Raw genomic sequence first — 12804 nt, forward strand, 5'->3', positions numbered from 1 at the left:
GATTTAAAAAAAGCTTGTTTAATGAAGTGACAATAGATTCAAATTTATATGTGTTGTAGATAATTACATTGCGAATGAAATAATAGGCCTTAAAACAATATGTCCATGCTAAGTCACGCATACATAAAAGGAATAATATGAAAGAAATTCAAAACGGTCAAAATCGAAAAAGGCAAAATTGAAGGATTTCGAGGTCTCGTTTCGAAAAATATTTGGGATAAACCGCCTACGGCAGTTTGCCAACGGATAGATCCCGAAAAAATACGCGATTTTAAAAAAACGGTGACTAAATCGGAGCTACGAGCCAAAAGATACGATAGATCGAACATTTTGGCCAAAGACACAAAACACAAAGCACCACGAACCGTCGGTGGTGTCTGGTGCGTGGTGCGAATTTGCTAGGAAAGATGTCTTTTTCGGAATCCAGACGACCTCGAATGACAAGCACGTTCAGAGTGTCTTGCTCATTCGGCCGTTTTAGGGTGATCTTGAGAATTTCATCACAATCTGAAACCGAAGGTTATGCACCGCCAAATGGAACTCCATTTGGCGGCGCATACTAATGATTTAAAAAAACGTGTTTAATGAAGTTACATTAGATTCAAATTTAAACCCGTTATACATAATTACATTGCGAGTGAAATAACAGGCCTTAAAACGATATATACCATGCTAAGTCATGCATACACAAAACTAATAATAAGATATAAATTGAAAACGTTCAAAGAGAACATTAAAAATGAGAAAAATGTATTTTTCGGCATCCTGACGACCTCGAATGTCAAGACACTATCCAGGAGTCTTGAAGTTAGGGTCGTTTTAGGGTGATTCGAGAATTTCAGCAAAATCTGAAACCGAAGGTTATGCGCCGCCAAATGGTACTCCATCTGGCGGCGCATATTAATGATTTAAAAAAGCTTGTTTAATGAAGTGACAATAGATTCAAATTTATATGTGTTGTAGATACTTACATTGCGAATGAAATAATAGGCCTTAAAACAATATGTCCATGCTAAGTCACGCATACATAAAAGGAATAATATGAAAGAATTTCAAAACGGTCAAAATCCAAAAAGGCCAAATTGAAGGATTTCGAGGTCTCGTTTCGAAATATATTTGGGACAAACCGACTACGGCAGTTTGCCAACGGATAGATCCCGAAAAAATACGCGATTTGAAAAAAAACAGTGACTAAATCGGAGCTACGAGTCAAAAGATACGATAGATCGAACATTTTGGCCAAAGACACGAAACACAAAGCACCACGAACCGTCGGTGGTGTCTGGTGCGTGGTGCGAATTTGCTAGGAAAGATGTCTTTTTCGGAATCCAGATGACCTCGAATGACAAGCACGTTCAGAGAGTCTTGCTCATTCGGCCGTTTTAGGGTGATCTTGAGAATTTCATCACAATCTGAAATCGAAGGTTATGCACCGCCAAATGGTACTCCATTTGGCGGCGCATACTAATGATTTAAAAAAAACGTGTTTAATGAAGTTACATTAGATTCAAATTTATACCCGTTATACATAATTACATTGCGAGTGAAATAACAGGCCTTAAAACGATATATACCATGCTAAGTCATGCATGCACAAAACTAATAATAAGATGTAAATTGAAAACGTTCAAAGAGAACATTAAAAATGAGTAAAATGTATTTTTTTCGGCATCCTGACGACCTCGAATGTCAAGACACTATCCAGGAGTCTTGAAGTTAGGGTCGTTTTAGGGTGATTCGTGAATTTCAGCAAAATCTGAAACCGAAGGTTATGCGCCGCCAAATGGTACTCCATCTGGCGGCGCATATTAATGATTTAAAAAAGCATGTTTAATGAAGTGACAATAGATTCAAATTTATATGTGTTGTAGATAATTACATTGCAAATGAAATAATAGGCCTTAAAACAATATGTACCATGCTAAGTCACGCATACGTAAAAGGAATAATATGAAAGAAATTCAAAACGGTCAAAATCGAAAAAAGGCAAAATTGAAGGCTTTCGAGGTCTCGTTTCGAAAAATATTTGGGACAAACCGCCTACGGCAGTTAGCCAATGGATAGATCCCAAAACAATACGCGATTTGAAAAAAAACGGTGACTAAATCGGAGCTACGAGTCAAAAGATACGATAGATCGAACATTTTGGCCAAAGACACAAAACACAAAGCACCACGAACCGTCGGTGGTGTCTGGTGTGTGGTGCGAATTTGCTAGGAAAGATGTCTTTTTCGGAATCCAGACGACCTCAAATGACAAGCACGTTCAGAGAGTCTTGCTCATTCGGCCGTTTTAGGGTGATCTTGAGAATTTCATCACAATCTGAACCCGAAGGTTATGCACCGCCAAATGGAACTCCATTTGGCGGCGCATACTAATGATTTAAAAAAACGTGTTTAATGAAGTTACATTAGATTCAAATTTATACCCGTTATACATAATTACATTGCGAGTGAAATAACAGGCCTTAAAACGATATATACCATGCTAAGTCATGCATACACAAAACTAATAATAAGATATAAATTGAAAACGTTCAAAGAGAACATTAAAAATGAGAAAAATGTATTTTTTCGGCATCCTGACGACCTCGAATGTCAAGACACTATCCAGGAGTCTTGAAGTTAGGGTCGTTTTAGGGTGATTCGAGAATTTCAGCAAAATCTGAAACCGAAGGTTATGCGCCGCCAAATGGTACTCCATCTGGCGGCGCATATTAATGATTTAAAAAAAGCTTGTTTAATGAAGTGATAATAGATTCAAATTTATATGTGTTGTAGATAATTACATTGCGAATGAAATAATAGGCCTTAAAACAATATGTCCATGCTAAGTCACGCATACATAAAAGGAATAATATGAAAGAAATTCAAAACGGTCAAAATCGAAAAAGGCAAAATTGAAGGATTTTGAGGTCTCGTTTCGAAAAATATTTGGGACAAACCGCCTACGGCAGTTTGCCAACGGATAGATCCCGAAAAAATACGCGATTTTAAAAAAACGGTGACTAAATCGGAGCTACGAGTCAAAAGATACGATAGATCGAACATTTTGGCCAAAGACACAAAACACAAAGCACCACGAACCGTCGGTGGTGTCTGGTGCGTGGTGCGAATTTGCTAGGAAAGATGTCTTTTTCGGAATCTAGACGACCTCGAATGACAAGCATGTTCAGAGTGTCTTGCTCATTCGGCCGTTTTAGGGTGATCTTGAGAATTTCATCACAATCTGAAACCGAAGGTTATGCACCGCCAAATGGAACTCCATTTGGCGGCGCATACTAATGATTTAAAAAAACGTGTTTAATGAAGTTACATTAGATTCAAATTTATACCCGTTATACATAATTACATTGCGAGTGAAATAACAGGCCTTAAAACGATATATACCATGCTAAGTCATGCATACACAAAACTAATAATAAGATATAAATTGAAAACGTTCAAAGAGAACATTAAAAATGAGAAAAATGTATTTTTTCGGCATCCTGACGACCTCGAATGTCAAGACACTATCCAGGAGTCTTGAAGTTAGGGTCATTTTAGGGTGATTCAAGAATTTCAGCAAAATCTGAAACCGAAGGTTATGCGCCGCCAAATGGTACTCCATCTGGCGGCGCATATTAATGATTTAAAAAAAGCTTGTTTAATGAAGTGACAATAGATTCAAATTTATATGTGTTGTAGATAATTACATTGCGAATGAAATAATAGGCCTTAAAACAATATGTCCATGCTAAGTCACGCATACATAAAAGGAATAATATGAAAGAAATTCAAAACGGTCAAAATCGAAAAAGGCAAAATTGAAGGATTTCGAGGTCTCGTTTCGAAAAATATTTGGGACAAACCGCCTACGGCAGTTTTCCAACGGATAGATCCCGAAAAAATACGCGATTTTAAAAAAACGGTGACTAAATCGGAGCTACGAGTCAAAAGATACGATAGATCGAACATTTTGGCCAAAGACACAAAACACAAAGCACCACGAACCGTCGGTGGTGTCTGGTGCGTGGTGCGCATTTGCTAGGAAAGATGTCTTTTTCGGAATCCAGACGACCTCGAATGACAAGCATGTTCAGAGTGTCTTGCTCATTCGGCCGTTTTAGGGTGATCTTGAGAATTTCATCACAATCTGAAACCGAAGGTTATGCACCGCCAAATGGAACTCCATTTGGCGGCGCATACTAATGATTTAAAAAAACGTGTTTAATGAAGTTACATTAGATTCAAATTTATACCCGTTATACATAATTACATTGCGAGTGAAATAACAGGCCTTAAAACGATATATACCATGCTAAGTCATGCATACACAAAACTAATAATAAGATATAAATTGAAAACGTTCAAAGAGAACATTAAAAATGAGAAAAATGTATTTTTTCGGCATCCTGACGACCTCGAATGTCAAGACACTATCCAGGAGTCTTGAAGTTAGGGTCGTTTTAGGGTGATTCAAGAATTTCAGCAAAATCTGAAACCGAAGGTTATGCGCCGCCAAATGGTACTCCATCTGGCGGCGCATATTAATGATTTAAAAAAAGCTTGTTTAATGAAGTGACAATAGATTCAAATTTATATGTGTTGTAGATAATTACATTGCGAATGAAATAATAGGCCTTAAAACAATATGTCCATGCTAAGTCACGCATACATAAAAGGAATAATATGAAAGAAATTCAAAACGGTCAAAATCGAAAAAGGCAAAATTGAAGGATTTCGAGGTCTCGTTTCGAAAAATATTTGGGACAAACCGCCTACGGCAGTTTTCCAACGGATAGATCCCGAAAAAATACGCGATTTTAAAAAAACGGTGACTAAATCGGAGCTACGAGTCAAAAGATACGATAGATCGAACATTTTGGCCAAAGACACAAAACACAAAGCACCACGAACCGTCGGTGGTGTCTGCTGCGTGGTGCGAATTTGCTAGGAAAGATGTCTTTTTCGGAATCCAGACGACCTCGAATGACAAGCATGTTCAGAGTGTCTTGCTCATTCGGCCATTTTAGGGTGATCTTGAGAATTTCATCACAATCTGAAACCGAAGGTTATGCACCGCCAAATGGAACTCCATTTGGCGGCGCATACTAATGATTTAAAAAAACGTGTTTAATGAAGTTACATTAGATTCAAATTTATACCTGTTATACATAATTACATTGCGAGTGAAATAACAGGCCTTAAAACGATATATACCATGCTAAGTCATGCATACACAAAACTAATAATAAGATATAAATTGAAAACGTTCAAAGAGAACATTAAAAATGAGAAAAATGTATTTTTTCGGCATCCTGACGACCTCGAATGTCAAGACACTATCCAGGAGTCTTGAAGTTAGGGTCATTTTAGGGTGATTCGAGAATTTCAGCAAAATCTGAAACCGAAGGTTATGCGCCGCCAAATGGTACTCCATCTGGCGGCGCATATTAATGATTTAAAAAAAGCTTGTTTAATGAAGTGACAATAGATTCAAATTTATATGTGTTGTAGATAATTACATTGCGAATGAAATAATAGGCCTTAAAACAATATGTCCATGCTAAGTCATGCATACATAAAAGGAATAATATGAAAGAAATTCAAAACGGTCAAAATCGAAAAAGGTAAAATTGAAGGATTTCGAGGTCTCGTTTCGAAAAATATTTGGGACAAACCGCCTACGGCAGTTTTCCAACGGATAGATCCCGAAAAAATACGCGATTTTAAAAAAACGGTGACTAAATCGGAGCTACGAGTCAAAAGATACGATAGATCGAACATTTTGGCCAAAGACACAAAACACAAAGAACCACTAACCGTCGGTGGTGTCTGGTGCGTGGTGCGAATTTGCTAGGAAAGATGTCTTTTTCGGAATCCAGACGACCTCGAATGACAAGCATGTTCAGAGTGTCTTGCTCATTCGGCCGTTTTAGGGTGATCTTGAGAATTTCATCACAATCTGAAACCGAAGGTTATGCACCGCCAATTGGAACTCCATTTGGCGGCGCATACTAATGATTTAAAAAAATGTGTTTAATGAAGTTACATTAGATTCAAATTTATACCCGTTATACATAATTACATTGCGAGTGAAATAACAGGCCTTAAAACGATATATACCATGCTAAGTCATGCATACACAAAACTAATAATAAGATATAAATTGAAAACGTTCAAAGAGAACATTAAAAATGAGAAAAATGTATTTTTTCGGCATCCTGACGACCTCGAATGTCAAGACACTATCCAGGAGTCTTGAAGTTAGGGTAGTTTTAGGGTGATTCGAGAATTTCAGCAAAATCTGAAACCGAAGGTTATGCGCCGCCAAATGGTACTCCATCTGGCGGCGCATATTAATGATTTAAAAAAAGCTTGTTTAATGAAGTGACAATAGATTCAAATTTATATGTGTTGTAGATAATTACATTGGGAATGAAATAATAGGCCTTAAAACAATATCTCCATGCTAAGTCATGCATACATAAAAGGAATAATATGAAAGAAATTCAAAACGGTCAAAATCGAAAAAGGCAAAATTGAAGGATTTCGAGGTCTCGTTTCGAAAAATATTTGGGACAAACCGCCTACGGCAGTTTGCCAACGGATAGATCCCGAAAAAATACGCGATTTTAAAAAAACGGTGACTAAATCGGAGCTACGAGTCAAAAGATACGATAGATCGAATATTTTGGCCAAAGACACAAAACACAAAGCACCACGAACCGTCGGTGGTGTCTGGTGCGTGGTGCGAATTTGCTAGGAAAGATGTCTTTTTCGGAATCCAGACGACCTCGAATGACAAGCATGTTCAGAGTGTCTTGCTCATTCGGCCGTTTTAGGGTGATCTTGAGAATTTCATCACAATCTGAAACCGAAGGTTATGCACCGCCAAATGGAACTCCATTTGGCGGCGCATACTAATGATTTAAAAAAACGTGTTTAATGAAGTTACATTAGATTCAAATTTATACCCGTTATACATAATTACATTTCGAGTGAAATAACAGGCCTTAAAACGATATATACCATGCTAAGTCATGCATACACAAAACTAATAATAAGATATAAATTGAAAACGTTCAAAGAGAACATTAAAAATGAGAAAAATGTATTTTTTCGGCATCCTGACGACCTCGAATGTCAAGACACTATCCAGGAGTCTTGAAGTTAGGGTCGTTTTAGGGTGATTCGAGAATTTCAGCAAAATCTGAAACCGAAGGTTATGCGCCGCCAAATGGTACTCCATCTGGCGGCGCATATTAATGATTTAAAAAAAGCTTGTTTAATGAAGTGACAATAGATTCAAATTTATATGTGTTGTAGATAATTACATTGCGAATGAAATAATAGGCCTTAAAACAATATGTCCATGCTAAGTCACGCATACATAAAAGGAATAATATGAAAGAAATTCAAAACGGTCAAAATCGAAAAAGGCAAAATTGAAGGATTTCGAGGTCTCGTTTCGAAAAATATTTGGGACAAACCGCCTACGGCAGTTTTCCAACGGATAGATCCCGAAAAAATACGCGATTTTAAAAAAACGGTGACTAAATCGGAGCTACGAGTCAAAAGATACGATAGATCGAACATTTTGGCCAAAGACACAAAACACAAAGAACCACTAACCGTCGGTGGTGTCTGGTGCGTGGTGCGACTTTGCTAGGAAATATGTCTTTTTCGGAATCCAGACGACCTCGAATGACAAGCATGTTCAGAGTGTCTTGCTCATTCGGCAGTTTTAGGGTGATCTTGAGAATTTCATCACAATCTGAAACCGAAGGTTATGCACCGCCAAATGGAACTCCATTTGGCGGCGCATACTAATGATTTAAAAAAATGTGTTTAATGAAGTTACATTAGATTCAAATTTATACCCGTTATACATAATTACATTGCGAGTGAAATAACAGGCCTTAAAACGATATATACCATGCTAAGTCATGCATACACAAAACTAATAATAAGATATAAATTGAAAACGTTCAAAGAGAACATTAAAAATGAGAAAAATGTATTTTTTCGGCATCCTGACGACCTCGAATGTCAAGACACTATCCAGGAGTCTTGAAGTTAGGGTAGTTTTAGGGTGATTCGAGAATTTCAGCAAAATCTGAAACCGAAGGTTATGCGCCGCCAAATGGTACTCCATCTGGCGGCGCATATTAATGATTTAAAAAAAGCTTGTTTAATGAAGTGACAATAGATTCAAATTTATATGTGTTGTAGATAATTACATTGGGAATGAAATAATAGGCCTTAAAACAATATCTCCATGCTAAGTCATGCATACATAAAAGGAATAATATGAAAGAAATTCAAAACGGTCAAAATCGAAAAAGGCAAAATTGAAGGATTTCGAGGTCTCGTTTCGAAAAATATTTGGGACAAACCGCCTACGGCAGTTTGCCAACGGATAGATCCCGAAAAAATACGCGATTTTAAAAAAACGGTGACTAAATCGGAGCTACGAGTCAAAAGATACGATAGATCGAATATTTTGGCCAAAGACACAAAACACAAAGCACCACGAACCGTCGGTGGTGTCTGGTGCGTGGTGCGAATTTGCTAGGAAAGATGTCTTTTTCGGAATCCAGACGACCTCGAATGACAAGCATGTTCAGAGTGTCTTGCTCATTCGGCCGTTTTAGGGTGATCTTGAGAATTTCATCACAATCTGAAACCGAAGGTTATGCACCGCCAAATGGAACTCCATTTGGCGGCGCATACTAATGATTTAAAAAAACGTGTTTAATGAAGTTACATTAGATTCAAATTTATACCCGTTATACATAATTACATTTCGAGTGAAATAACAGGCCTTAAAACGATATATACCATGCTAAGTCATGCATACACAAAACTAATAATAAGATATAAATTGAAAACGTTCAAAGAGAACATTAAAAATGAGAAAAATGTATTTTTTCGGCATCCCGACGACCTCGAATGTCAAGACACTATCCAGGAGTCTTGAAGTTAGGGTCGTTTTAGGGTGATTCGAGAATTTCAGCCAAATCTGAAACCGAAGGTTATGCGCCGCCAAATGGTACTCCATCTGGCGGCGCATATTAATGATTTAAAAAAAGCTTGTTTAATGAAGTGACAATAGATTCAAATTTATATGTGTTGTAGATAATTACATTGCGAATGAAATAATAGGCCTTAAAACAATATGTCCATGCTAAGTCACGCATACATAAAAGGAATAATATGAAAGAAATTCAAAACGGTCAAAATCGAAAAAGGCAAAATTGAAGGATTTCGAGGTCTCGTTTCGAAAAATATTTGGGACAAACCGCCTACGGCAGTTTTCCAACGGATAGATCCCGAAAAAATACGCGATTTTAAAAAAACGGTGACTAAATCGGAGCTACGAGTCAAAAGATACGATAGATCGAACATTTTGGCCAAAGACACAAAACACAAAGCACCACGAACCGTCGGTGGTGTCTGCTGCGTGGTGCGAATTTGCTAGGAAAGATGTCTTTTTCGGAATCCAGACGACCTCGAATGACAAGCATGTTCAGAGTGTCTTGCTCATTCGGCCATTTTAGGGTGATCTTGAGAATTTCATCACAATCTGAAACCGAAGGTTATGCACCGCCAAATGGAACTCCATTTGGCGGCGCATACTAATGATTTAAAAAAACGTGTTTAATGAAGTTACATTAGATTCAAATTTATACCTGTTATACATAATTACATTGCGAGTGAAATAACAGGCCTTAAAACGATATATACCATGCTAAGTCATGCATACACAAAACTAATAATAAGATATAAATTGAAAACGTTCAAAGAGAACATTAAAAATGAGAAAAATGTATTTTTTCGGCATCCTGACGACCTCGAATGTCAAGACACTATCCAGGAGTCTTGAAGTTAGGGTCATTTTAGGGTGATTCGAGAATTTCAGCAAAATCTGAAACCGAAGGTTATGCGCCGCCAAATGGTACTCCATCTGGCGGCGCATATTAATGATTTAAAAAAAGCTTGTTTAATGAAGTGACAATAGATTCAAATTTATATGTGTTGTAGATAATTACATTGCGAATGAAATAATAGGCCTTAAAACAATATGTCCATGCTAAGTCATGCATACATAAAAGGAATAATATGAAAGAAATTCAAAACGGTCAAAATCGAAAAAGGTAAAATTGAAGGATTTCGAGGTCTCGTTTCGAAAAATATTTGGGACAAACCGCCTACGGCAGTTTTCCAACGGATAGATCCCGAAAAAATACGCGATTTTAAAAAAACGGTGACTAAATCGGAGCTACGAGTCAAAAGATACGATAGATCGAACATTTTGGCCAAAGACACAAAACACAAAGAACCACTAACCGTCGGTGGTGTCTGGTGCGTGGTGCGACTTTGCTAGGAAATATGTCTTTTTCGGAATCCAGACGACCTCGAATGACAAGCATGTTCAGAGTGTCTTGCTCATTCGGCAGTTTTAGGGTGATCTTGAGAATTTCATCACAATCTGAAACCGAAGGTTATGCACCGCCAAATGGAACTCCATTTGGCGGCGCATACTAATGATTTAAAAAAATGTGTTTAATGAAGTTACATTAGATTCAAATTTATACCCGTTATACATAATTACATTGCGAGTGAAATAACAGGCCTTAAAACGATATATACCATGCTAAGTCATGCATACACAAAACTAATAATAAGATATAAATTGAAAACGTTCAAAGAGAACATTAAAAATGAGAAAAATGTATTTTTTCGGCATCCTGACGACCTCGAATGTCAAGACACTATCCAGGAGTCTTGAAGTTAGGGTAGTTTTAGGGTGATTCGAGAATTTCAGCAAAATCTGAAACCGAAGGTTATGCGCCGCCAAATGGTACTCCATCTGGCGGCGCATATTAATGATTTAAAAAAAGCTTGTTTAATGAAGTGACAATAGATTCAAATTTATATGTGTTGTAGATAATTACATTGGGAATGAAATAATAGGCCTTAAAACAATATCTCCATGCTAAGTCATGCATACATAAAAGGAATAATATGAAAGAAATTCAAAACGGTCAAAATCGAAAAAGGCAAAATTGAAGGATTTCGAGGTCTCGTTTCGAAAAATATTTGGGACAAACCGCCTACGGCAGTTTGCCAACGGATAGATCCCGAAAAAATACGCGATTTTAAAAAAACGGTGACTAAATCGGAGCTACGAGTCAAAAGATACGATAGATCGAACATTTTGGCCAAAGACACAAAACACAAAGCACCACGAACCGTCGGTGGTGTCTGGTGCGTGGTGCGAATTTGCTAGGAAAGATGTCTTTTTCGGAATCCAGACGACCTCGAATGACAAGCATGTTCAGAGTGTCTTGCTCATTCGGCCGTTTTAGGGTGATCTTGAGAATTTCATCACAATCTGAAACCAAAGGTTATGCACCGCCAAATGGAACTCCATTTGGCGGCGCATACTAATGATTTAAAAAAACGTGTTTAATGAAGTTACATTAGATTCAAATTTATACCCGTTATACATAATTACATTTCGAGTGAAATAACAGGCCTTAAAACGATATATACCATGCTAAGTCATGCATACACAAAACTAATAATAAGATATAAATTGAAAACGTTCAAAGAGAACATTAAAAATGAGAAAAATGTATTTTTTCGGCATCCTGACGACCTCGAATGTCAAGACACTATCCAGGAGTCTTGAAGTTAGGGTCGTTTTAGGGTGATTCGAGAATTTCAGCAAAATCTGAAACCGAAGGTTATGCGCCGCCAAATGGTACTCCATCTGGCGGCGCATATTAATGATTTAAAAAAAGCTTGTTTAATGAAGTGACAATAGATTCAAATTTATATGTGTTGTAGATAATTACATTGCGAATGAAATAATAGGCCTTAAAACAATATGTCCATGCTAAGTCACGCATACATAAAAGGAATAATATGAAAGAAATTCAAAACGGTCAAAATCGAAAAAGGCAAAATTGAAGGATTTCGAGGTCTCGTTTCGAAAAATATTTGGGACAAACCGCCTACGGCAGTTTCCCAACGGATAGATCCCGAAAAAATACGCGATTTTAAAAAAACGGTGACTAAATCGGAGCTACGAGTCAAAAGATACGATAGATCGAACATTTTGGCCAAAGACACAAAACACAAAGCACCACGAACCGTCGGTGGTGTCTGGTGCGTGGTGCGAATTTGCTAGGAAAGATGTCTTTTTCGGAATCCAGACGACCTCGAATGACAAGCATGTTCAGAGTGTCTTGCTCATTCGGCCGTTTTAGGGTGATCTTGAGAATTTCATCACAATCTGAAACCGAAGGTTATGCACCGCCAAATGGAACTCCATTTGGCGGCGCATACTAATGATTTAAAAAAACGTGTTTAATGAAGTTACATTAGATTCAAATTTATACTCGTTATACATAATTACATTGCGAGTGAAATAACAGGCCTTAAAACGATATATACCATGCTAAGTCATGCATACACAAAACTAATAATAAGATATAAATTGAAAACGTTCAAAGAGAACATTAAAAATGAGAAAAATGTATTTTTTCAGCATCCTGACGACCTCGAATGTCAAGACACTATCCAGGAGTCTTGAAGTTAGGGTCGTTTTAGGGTGATTCGAGAATTTCAGCAAAATCTGAAACCGAAGGTTATGCGCCGCCAAATGGTACTCCATCTGGCGGCGCATATTAATGATTTAAAAAAAGCTTGTTTAATGAAGTGACAATAGATTCAAATTTATATGTGTTGTAGATAATTACATTGCGAATGAAATAATAGGCCTTAAAACAATATGTCCATGCTAAGTCAC

Source organism: Rutidosis leptorrhynchoides, chromosome 7 (genome assembly GCF_046630445.1).
Source record: "Rutidosis leptorrhynchoides isolate AG116_Rl617_1_P2 chromosome 7, CSIRO_AGI_Rlap_v1, whole genome shotgun sequence".
NCBI lineage: Eukaryota > Viridiplantae > Streptophyta > Magnoliopsida > Asterales > Asteraceae > Rutidosis > Rutidosis leptorrhynchoides.